Source organism: Tyto alba, unplaced genomic scaffold (assembly GCF_018691265.1).
Source record: "Tyto alba isolate M040663 unplaced genomic scaffold, T.alba_DEE_v4.0 Super-Scaffold_38, whole genome shotgun sequence".
In the NCBI taxonomy this organism is placed as follows: domain Eukaryota; kingdom Metazoa; phylum Chordata; class Aves; order Strigiformes; family Tytonidae; genus Tyto; species Tyto alba.
The window spans coordinates 37,336,693-37,348,624 of record NW_024881313.1 but is presented as its reverse complement, the minus strand read 5'-3'; positions in this window follow the sequence as shown (position 1 = coordinate 37,348,624).

Here is an 11,932-nt window from a genome sequence, read left to right as displayed (position 1 = left end):
CCAGTCAGTACTGTCAGTCTCTCTTAGGTTACTGTTTTAAAAAATAACAGGACTTCAAGTAAAGCTTAACACTTAAGTTAGTGAACATTAATGATAATTATACTTAAGCTTCAAGCTGAAGTCAGGATGATCCACAGAGTAAGTTATCACACAATCCAGCAGCTCAGGAAACTTCTGCATTTGTCCCTCATCTTCCATCAAATTCTTACCCCACTAGGCCTCTAGCAGATGATTCAGAAGGACACAGAACATCAGTCATATATGCCACCTTGAGTAATCCAAGACATTTCAAACAACACAAGTGTCCAGTGTATGGACAACTGGATCAAGTCCTTGATATTAATATTCCCACTTTTAGTGATGGGATTTAGCCTTAAATACAGGCACTTAAATATAAATGTCTATGGTATATGTTAGTTATAATGCTTGACTCGGTTTCCTGTACAAGTAAAGAATTTTTTAGATCTGATTTAGGATGTCAGTTGTCTGACATGGATCCCATCTGTCAGTCCCATATAACTGTCCTGGAAACCCTTAAGTAACTCATACGATGAGCATCTCATATAATGTTCATTGCAACAGATGACTATGGGCAACTGAATAACATCTTAAGACACTACTTACTTAGCTGTCCCTATGAGATAAATCTCTACTTGCCCTTTTTGTCAGAAGGACATAGGTTTCATGCAACCCCTACATTATATTTGTCAGTGTCCTGTAGGTGTATAAAATACTTCAGGACATCTCAAACAGCAGCAGGCATTTGTGAACAATTGAATCTAGCTGTTTTTTACAACATTAGATTTAGCTGATACTAGTCCCATCTCTCAATAAAACCTAACACCTATATTCATTTGAGAAGATAGATAAAAGTGCTAATAACAATCTATCATTGTTAATTAATTAGTAAGAAGAAAATTCTCTGCAGCTCTATAATGCAGAACAGAATTTGTCTCCTTTAACATAATATTGAAAGGCTGCTGTCTCAGTCTGACATAAGTGTCCTCTTGGCTGCCTTCGTGGGTTTACAGAGAGACATTTCAGGATACTGTGACTATGGTCATGAGTACTACTCTCTGAAAGATGTCTAATTCTCTCCATCACATAACCAGGGAGCCTTGTTTGAGTAATGGAGATTTAGAACTGGTGTTAAGCTGAGTAAGTCTTACCCAAAGTATTTGAATTGCTGTGGTGGGTTGACCCTGGCTGGATGCCAGCTGTCCATGAAACCACTATCACACCCTCCTTCAGCTGGACAGGGGAACAAAAATATAATGAAATGCTCATAGGTTGAGATAAAAACAGGGAGAAATCACTCATAAATTACTGTCATGGGCAAAACACACTCGGGGAAATTATTTTAATTTATTACCAATCAAATCAGAATAAGATAATGAGAAATGAAAACTAAATCTTAAGGCACCTTTCCCCCATCCCTCCCTTCTTCCCAGGCTCAGCTTTGCTCCTGATTTCTCTGCCTCCTCCCCACCAGCAGCACAGAGGGATGGCGAATGGGGGTTATGGTCAGTTCCTCACACGTTGTTCCAGCTGCTCTTTCCTCCTCAGAGAGAGGAATCTTCGCACTCTTCTCCTGCTCCAGTGTGTGGATCCCTCCCACAGGAGACAGTCATCCATGAACTTCAGTGTGAGTCCTTCCCACGGGCTGCAGCTCTTCCCAAACTGCTCCAGCATGGGTCCCTCCAGGGGGGTACAGTCCTTCAGGAACAGACTGCTCCAGTGTGGGTCCTTCATGCGGTCACAAGTTCTGCCAGCAAACCTGCTCCATTGTGTCCTCCTCTCACCACAGGATCACAGGTCCTGTCAGGATCCTGCTCCAGTGTGGGCTTCCCATGGGGTCACAGCCTCCTTTGGGCATCCCACCCACTCCACTTTAGGGTCCTTCATGAGCTACAGGTGGAATATTCTTCACCACGGACCTCTGTGGGCTGTAGAGAGACTGCCTGCCTCACCGTGGTCTTCACCATGGGCTGCAGGAGAATCTCTGCTCCAGCTCCAGGAGCACCTCCTCCCCCTCCTTATTCACTGACTTTGATGGCTGCAGAGTTGTTTCTCTCACATATTCTCACTCCTCTCTTTGGCTGCAGTTGAACAAGGTTTTCATTCCCTTCCTAAATACATTATCCCAGAGGCACTATCACCATTGCTGATGGGTTTGGCCTTGGCCAGTGGTGAGTCTGTCTTTGAGCCACCTGACATTGGCTCTGTTGGACACAGGGGAAGCTTCTGGCAGCTTCTCACAGAAACCGCCCCTAAAACCTCCCTGCTACCAAAATCTTGCCATGCAAACCAAATACAAAACATATAGAATTTACTTGATTATGGATCAATACAGTTCATACTTGAAATATATAGGAAAGCTAGTATGAAAAAAGCTTGCCCCAAGGCAAGTTCTGTGTAGAGCATAACAGAAACCATGGAGCTGCAAATCTGACACTTTTTTCATGTCTTATTTTGAAACTGAACTCCAGAAGAAATAATATAGCAGATTATAAGTTTTTTGGGGTTTAATTTTTTGTTTGTTTATTTGCTTTTTATGTAAAAATTCATAAACACTGACCAAGCAGAGTTGTATAGAAAAGCAGATAGGAAAAATCAGTTCTAAGGACCATATTGCAGATCTATTTGATACTTTTAGTTTGCACTCTGAAAACAAACAAACAAACAAACAAAACAAAAAAAAAAAAAAAAAAAAAACCAAAACAAAAACAAAACAAAAACAAAACAAAACCAGAACACACAGCAGCAGGGTTCTTCTCTTCAAAGCCCTAATATCTGAGAAGTGAGAGGAATAAATTAAACATATTACCTGTTGAAAGTGTCCAGGGATGTCTCCTGAGTCTCCTGCAGAGGACTGTGAAGTAAGCAGCATAGCAAACAAGAGGGGCAATTGAACAGGATTTGACACTTTTCAGCAAGTTCACTTTGTTTCACCTGCTACAGGGCAATTGCCCTGACTTTATGTCTAATGTCTATGATCTGTCCCTTCTGGTTTTCTTTTGTGGGCAGCTCCACTTACCATCTTTTTTCACCTTCTGCATCTTCAACGTCTCACAAAGCATGTCTGCTCTACATTGTTTCTCCTTTATCTTTCCTTCTCACTCTCAGTATGCTACATGCCTTGTTTCTTTTGAAATCAATGTAATACTGAAAAAGATTTGGCCCACTTTCAGCTGAAATTCAGTTATAAAAAAGTATGTCTACAGATACATTCAGTAGACACAGAATTCAACTTTGATTCTTGAATTGGGATTCATATACTATAATTTAGACACTTAAATACATAAAAATTAAATATCTAAATTAAACGTAGAACCCTTTTAAAGCCACTGGTCAGTGATACCACATCTGCAGTGTGGTTCATCTCACTGTCTTACGTGTTTTGCTTTGGAAAAAATAACCACACCCTGGAGGTGGCTGTATAGGCTGCTGACTCTGTAGGAAACCTGTGACACACACACCTTGGTTTGGATCAGATGAAACCCAACCATATTAACAGCATTTCTGATCCAAATTTGTTTTTTCTTTAACAGTTACTATTAAAGGCTATCAAAGTTTTGCCATTTTAGTTTAGCTTTGCCAAAATATTGACAAAAGAATCAGAAAAGGCAACACGTGTGTCAGGAGGTCTTAGATGGCAGCTTTTAAATTTTACACTCTTACAAAAGGAAGAATAGCATATATTTTTCAACTACCTTGTCAAGCTGACTTTTACCAGGAAGAGGTCAAGTTGCGCTCTGCTTCTTAGGCTTGATTTCATTTATATTTCATACATCGGCTCAAAGCTTAAACCTCAACCTTAGAACTTAATTCGTGTGATTTCTGATGGACCTGTACTGAAAACGTGAAGGCCATTTTCTTCAGACTTGGATTTTTTTCCTAGAGCTTTTGGCAACATATACCAGACAGAATTTAACTTGATATAAGCACTCCTTGTGGAAGGGAGCTCCTCACCAGCATGAACTATTTCCCTTTGGCTGAGCCTAGCCCATGTGCCTCCCCTGCCAAAATCTCTCTCGCTCCACTGCTGCAGGAGCCCGATACCTGCTCTCCAGATGAGCATTTACAGCAAAGCAGTTCGTGACTACTCACTGTGTTTGGTTATTTGGGCTGCCCTATTACACACACCCATAGCAATAGGCTCTCACATTTTGTTTTCACCTGGCACATGTCTATTCCTGCAACTCCTTCACTTACAGGGTAAACACAGACCAGCCACAAAGGCCATGTACTCCCCTGCTGCCTTTTCCTCTGCACATGTTTACCCAATGTGAAATCAGCTACTTGGTGTTTGGCCAATTTTGCTGCTAAAAGCCATGTTTTTCTCATCAAAAAAGCTTTTCAGCACTCCAAATCTCAAAAGCCTGTTAGAAGAGACAGGGTTTTTTATGAGAATCTTTTATCAGACTATAATTCAATGTTGCTTGTATCCCTTCTTGCTGATGCCACACACTGGCACAGACTCTGGTCATATTCTCTTTATTGAGATATTTCCAGTGGTTACACTACTCGGAGCTATTTTATAAGTCTTCAGGTAAACAGACATTCAGGGGAACAGTAATTTGGAAGAGGTGGAGTTGTTTGAATACACAAAAAAAATAATATCTCTATATTGGAAAAAACAGCACAGCCACTGAGCAAGGTAAGTCTGGAAAAAGTGTTTGTGTGTCTGTGTTTGTAGTTGCATGTCTGTGTGTGTGCCTCTGTGTGTGTGTGTCTGTGCGTTCTGGAATACTTTTGCATACTGCTAAAAAACAAAAAAAACCAAACCACACCATTTTTTCACTTGAGGAAAAGGGGAATTAAGAGTTTAACATTTCTCCAAAAGTCTTATCCATGAAATTACACTGCAGATCAATGCTTTCAAATAGTTTCAATAGTCTTTGTGAATTGTCATTAAGTCATAAACAAAAGCAATATTAAGCAAATGCCTATTCCAATAGCTCATAGGAGCCCTAAGAAAAATAAAAAAGTAAAACAAACTATTTCATGGAATTAAATTTTATTGAATTGGTCAGATATGATATCTGTGTCTGCCTTTTCATTTTCTGGATGGATCAAACATTTCAGTGTGAACTTGATAATCTTTCTTCAAAATCAATAATCTATTCAAAACTTCTTGTTTTCTTTGAGGAAGGATTTTTGACACACATGGGCCTCCAAAATTCTTGGCCAACCAAGAAATCATTAAAAGAATGATCCAGCCAGCTGTAATGGAAACATTCTTCATTTTTTTTTCTGTAACTTTAATATTTCATTGCTCAAATATGTGTCTATAAAGACAGATGAGTGGAGTACTAATAGAGATGTGGTACGTGACCAAATGTTGAGCATTCACCTCTGAAGCAAAAGAGCAGTAAAATCAGAGGAATTTAGCTTCCTTTTGTCTCAATGTGTCATTATATGACTCACCAAATATTCCTCTCCATCACATATCAGAAGTTGAGGTACCAGTGTTCTGGCAGTTTTCTTGCTGGGTACAGAGGTAACCACTTCCTGCTAAAAGCATCTGAATTGTTTTCAAATAGCTGATAAATACAAGTGCCAAAAAGAAAGTAGGGGAAAAAGAAAAAACGAAAAAAAAAATAAATCAAGAGAGAGAAAAACAAAAAAACCCCAACACTTTAAATGTGATTTGTGAATTAATCAAGTTAAATTATATTTTCCGCTGTGTCTCTGGGAGGAAAGAAAATTACTGGTGTTCCAATAGTTGCTATTTTATTAAAAGCCACTCTATTTTTTTTTCCCAAAGCTTTTAAAGCAGAGACAGACCGAAATTAAAATCCAACTAGTAGTTAAAAGCTACTTTCTTTTTGTTACTGAGCTTTTGAAAGGGTACTCAGGAAAACAGATGCATTAAAAGCTGAGGGAGGAGAATAGACAGCACTTGGTTGCTTCAGAGTATTTTGTCCTATGCCCATGCAAATGGCAGAAAGAGCAAAGCAAATGCCACATGCCAGCAAATTAGGTAAACACCTGCATAACTTAAGTACTGAAAAAACTTCGGGATTTTCTGGGTAGTAAAATGAGAGAATTCAATATATGAAAAGTCATTGGGTGTATTTACGCTGCTAATAACCCTACAGTTTCACTGGGGATGAAGGCTGGGCTATAACTTATTTTGTAACATGTCCAGGAAACCTTCTCCAACACCAGAAGCAGACCACAGAGAGAGCCGGCCTAGCACTTTGCTGATCTGTGACAAAACTGACTGCCACAAGGGATGATTCTTGAGCAGCAATGGATCCATCAAACACAGGCATAACTCTTAGAAAAGCCAGAGGAATTGCATGAGGGCAGGTTGATGAGCATGTGTCCAGGGATCTGCATAACCATGTAGGTCTCTGTGAGTCTCCTGGATGAGAGTCCGGAAACGTCTTGCGAGGTCCTGACGCATCCTAGTGTAGGACAGTGAAAGGGCTTGTGAATGCACAAAGTACCCTGTGGATGTCAAAAAAAAAAAAAAAAAAAAAAGTCCAAATGATCTATTTCTCTCTTTAAACTATAAATTGATCCTTGGTTGCCTGGCCTGAATTTAGACACCTACCTCCTAGATGACAAAATAATGTCAGATGAATCCCATCTCCTTGCACCTGACCAGGTGACTCCACTGGGACTATGTCTCTAATGGTAAAAACTTTCTTTCTTCATAATGGTCTCCCATTACAAAAAACATAAGACATGCAGTTCCCACGGCAGACACATCTTCAGCAAGGTAAAAGAAAAGATGGTCAGCAGAAGGGAACACCATGATACATTTCTTAGGTTGATAAGTAGTGTATTTTGATTTTTAATGGTGGTAGTTGTCTGCATTTCCTGCTCAAAGATACGAGAGCAAAATTTACATTAACAAAAATAGAAAAAAATCATGCTTTGGGTTAATATAGTCCCTGTTCCAGGAAGAGATTGAACTATGTGTGCAGTATCAACCATGTGAGTAGGTCAAGTTGGTTTCCACAGCTGGTTTGGACTTTTATCCAAAGATGCAACAACTCTTCAGAAACATTGCAGAGACTGTAAAAACAGTAAAAAAATGTTATTTTTTCAAGAAAACATTTATGTTTCCAAAATATTCCATCTAGTCCTGGTTATGAAATTAATAGTAAGCTAATGTTCCCAATACCTTAATTGTCACAGCTTTTTCTTTATCAGAAGAAAAATTAAAAAGATGTTTTCAGTCAGAACTGGAATGGTATTTTTTAATCCACTGCATAAAATTTGACTGCTCTGTAATCTGTGATGGTGGCATGCAGAAAATAATTCTATTAATATTCATCCAGCCATAAACTTTACTTTTTATTCATTCTTTGTCATTTATCTATCCACAAACATTCAAAAACTATTATTTTTTTTTAAATGAATCCTACAGTTATACAACCACCTACTAACATTCCAATCCATCTGCATTTCAGGTCCAGCCCTTCTACCAAAACTGATCCTCACAGAGGTCACTACAAACCTACAAGGTTTTCTCTCTGAAATCCATTAAATAGTATTACAATACCAGAAATGCACTAATAAAACAAAATAAAGACAGGGAACTACTGAGGTTTTGTCACAATAGTAGGAAAAGGGGCCCTACGTGATTTTTAGAGCTGACTTTGCAAATGCATCCACTACTGTCACAACCAAGTGACCGAGCCCCTGTGGGGACACCCGTGAACGAGTTTTCTACAACTATGAACAGCCAAGCAGCTGTGGCACTAAGCCCGTGTCAGCTGTTAATTCTTTTATTTTTCTTTCTTGGCATCTCAAGTGGATTTTAAAGCTTGAGCTGAGCTCCATAGAACCACAGCAATACTGCTGCTTATACCTAAGGTGCAGGCTTTTGCACCGAATCCACATGTGCTGCTTGATGGGGTATAGCCTAATAGAACCCTGCTCCTGGCAGGTGTTGTTTTCACTCAAACACTAGTTCCAAGGCACTGATTAATATATCCAAATGATTCAGCCTTTGCATTGACAACTTTGCCATCTGCCTGCTTCTCTGTCATCTGTCTAAATGGGAGGGGATAGCCCCACAGAAATCCACCCCCTTCCAGACGCTCCCACCAGGAATACAAGGAGTCTTGGAAGTCCCCAGAGGGACTGCAATATGTTTCCTTCATGCTTGGAGGTGTCTATAGGCTGCCATGGAAAGTCATTATGACCCCAAGTGGTCTCCAGCGTAGCTGTAAAAGTGAAGTGAAATGTATTCCACTTAGGTGTTAGTCAACAGTGCTCTTGCAGGCAGCTCTCCAGTCCATGTTTGGTGGTCCAGGAGCCTGTAGACCACGCTCAGGGATGAAAATAAACTTCATCCATGCCCGAATCTACACTTACAGTCTCACAACCTATACAAGACTTAACAGGCTGGACTTAAGGGTGCCTTAGGCTTGTCCTACTAAGGGATGTCCAGTGTAAACACATGGCACTACCCTTGCAGAGTTTTCCAGGTGCCTTTATGATCATTTCAGCAATCCCAAGCACCAGAAAGGGAAAGAAAGATGTAATGCTCTGGCTGTAGGGCAGATAGTGGAGTCCATTGGTGCTGTACTGAATGCTGAGAGTCTCACTGGAAAGGTGGTGAAATAATTCATCCATTGAAAAGGACATTTTAATTGCTGTATGTCAAGGGAATCCGTCAAAAGTGTAAACTGGTGTCAGTGGGATGAGCGCCATGAAGGTCCCGGCTGCCATCTAGTGGAGTCGTCATGTGTCTTTAGACTAAAATAAATATATAAATAGTACATATGGGAATAACAGGGAACTAACCTGTAATCTGTAGGTTACATAACCTCATTGATTGATAAAAAGTCATACAAAAATACCTAAACACCAACGAAACTGAGGACAGAACCACATCACAGTCACAGAAAACAAGGGACAAAGGAACACTAAGATTGTCTTGCCCACTATTTCTGAGACAGTTTGTGTCTTCATTCTCAGCTCAATAGAAAACCACACAAGGGTTTTTATTCTCAACTAAAGAAAAGTTGGGCTGTTTTCAGAGTAATTTGATGGCATTTTAATTTCCCCCACCCCAGCTTGTTTTCTAGCATGTGCACTTTGCAAAACAACTGTACTTTTTTTGCTAGAAAAGGTGGCAGATAATTTAATTGAAAGTTCACTTTGCAACTTTCTGACCAGCACTGTTTGTTCATCTTCCTAGCAGATCAGAACAGACATCAGATTTGGCCTGTACCTCATCACTGATGGTGGCCAAAACTCACGCCTAAGGGAGTGCGAGCAGAGGGCAGACATACACTCTGCTTTCCTGAGGACCTCCTAGACTCCAACCCACTTGTGGCTCTTTAATTTCCCAAATTTTCCATTCATTTCTCCAACCTTGTCTTGAAGATACGTAAACTTTGCATGCCTGGTAAGGCTTTCAGTGTTGTAGAGGGTGTAAGAAAACTTCTCAAGGAAAAAACCTCTCGCCTCCACACCAGCACTGCTCATTTTACTTTAACATGCTTTCATATTCCCTTATGAAATTTTACCTTGTTTCTGTAGACCCCACAGCATACAGAAGTACAGTTAACACAATATAAAAGAATATAAGAATATAATGCAGTTTTCCCCATCAAGATGATTTGGACTCAGTGTTCTGTTTTACACATTGTTATTATCTGTTTGGTAAGGAGACAGAGAAAATTCTTAACCTGTTAAAGCACTAGGAGCGGATTAGGTTTGGATACTTCTATAGTTTCTAAAATCACTTCAAAACATCAGAAATTAATGCCATTACCAAAAAAGGTGTTTCCACAAATTCCCTTACGCTGGTATCAGCACTCATGCAGACATATTTCATTGGATCAAGGAACTTTATATGTCTGGAAACCAATGTGAATTATCAAAATAAATCTTGTGCTTGGGCAGAGCAGGGGAGGCACTACCTCACCCTCTCATCATTTCCTAATCTTGGTTTAGCTACAACAGTTAGAGGTGAATCCCATTCCTAATTTAATAGTGTAGTTCTAGCTGTTTGTCCTCATCATGGGGAATGCAGCTTAGTAATTTCTGCCTCATCCATTGTTTTTGGAGAAAGGGAAAAGGTTTACTTCAGGATGTTTCTTCCCACCTCCCTAACATTGCTGTATCAAACATCAAGGTGAAATTTGACTCAGTGAATATTTTCTATCTGTGGAGTAACAGGTAACTGTTATAAAAGAAAATAATTTTTTTAATAGTTTAAACGTGGAAAGTAATGAGGGATCAGTCTGACTCAAGTTGAAATTGGGAAACACAAATGGATGCCTATAGCCCTCCAATTTGGAAGTGGATTGACCAGAAGAAAGGACTACATAAGCTAAACTTGGAACAAGGAATGTCATTATTATCTACACAGCTCTGCACGTGACTATGGTACAGATAAAATGGTCTGTCAAGTGAGCATAACAGGGGAAATAAAGAAACACAGATTTATGGCAGACCTCTGTGTGTACACTGCAATATTAAGGATTTATTGCAAGTGCTCCTGTCACTTTAAGAAAGGTATTTATTGTTCAGTTTGATACAGAAGTTTTGTTCAATCACATACAAAATGACAGGAAAATCCTATTGCTAAATAAACTTTTCACTTTCTTTTCTCATAAAATATTATTATATATTAAAAATTGATAGCATCTGAACCAAAATATAGTAGAAATAAACATTTCCAGTCATTTATATTGTCATGAAATATGAACACAATGTATTTTTATTTGCAACTAAACAACATTGATGTTCTGCAGGCATAAAAATCATGAAATATTTATGCAAGCTGTAACTCTCTTTTTAAGCTCTTTAGTTATAAGATTTTTATAACATGTTATAAAATCATTTTCACTAACCAAAAACTTCACCATCATTCTGACATATTCTGCACTAGGCAAGATCTGATTAAAAGCTTTATTCTTTATGGATAATTGCAAGACATTCACCTTAAGGATTTCATATTAATATCTCAATTTGATAATATAAGAGCACAATTCAAGCTAGAGAATGATTGTGTAGATGTAATTGTCTCTCTTACAATCAAAGCTGATGTGAATTACATATGTCTGATCTCAGTTTCAATTTCCAGACCAATCCCTGATCATCAGGGAACTGTACCATTATAATTAAAAGATGTTTCATGCTGGTTCCCAATCTATTATAGATAGACAGGGACATCTCCCTTTTCCGATAGATACATACAGGCAACACAGAAGATCTGGGATCTTAATACATGGAAGGATTTCAGGTACAAAATAGTTTAGATAAAACTTTTGCCTGTAGAGATTTTATTAGAATAATCAAGCTAAATCTCACTAAACACTTTGGGCCATTTTTAATATTTTTATGTTTTCTCTTCTCTACAGTGTCCTACAATAAGCTCAATGTCATTATCACTGGAGGACATCCCTTGGTAGAGGTACCAAGAGTTTGCTGTATTACAGCTTGAATTATAATTTAAATAAAGTAAAACACTGAAAAGCTGCCCTTGCTTCACTCAAATCTGAAATTATTTCATGATGTAAAACCAATAATAGTAACCTTGTCTTGATGTTAAATAAAGACAGAAGAACCATCGGTGTTCACAATTAGTCATTATATGATGCACCGTTTCAAATTGTTAATATAAAATACAAAATATATACTGTTAATAGGAGAGAATTTGTCATTGCTATTGATTGACACTGAAATTATTAATAGTTATAATGTGTGGGGAAAAAATGTAAGGCACTAAGCCAGACAGAAAAAGAGGTATAAAAGGGTGATTGCCTGACTGAGAAAAGATAAAAAATTGAAAACAAAACCAATGGACAAGAGCCTAACAGAAAAGGCTACCTGAATGTGTAATGTAAAAAAAACTAAACAAAATACTGTACAGTGAGATATTTCCATTAACAAAAAAAAAAAAAAAAACAAAAAACAAACAAACAAACAAAAAAAAACCCAAACAAAAACA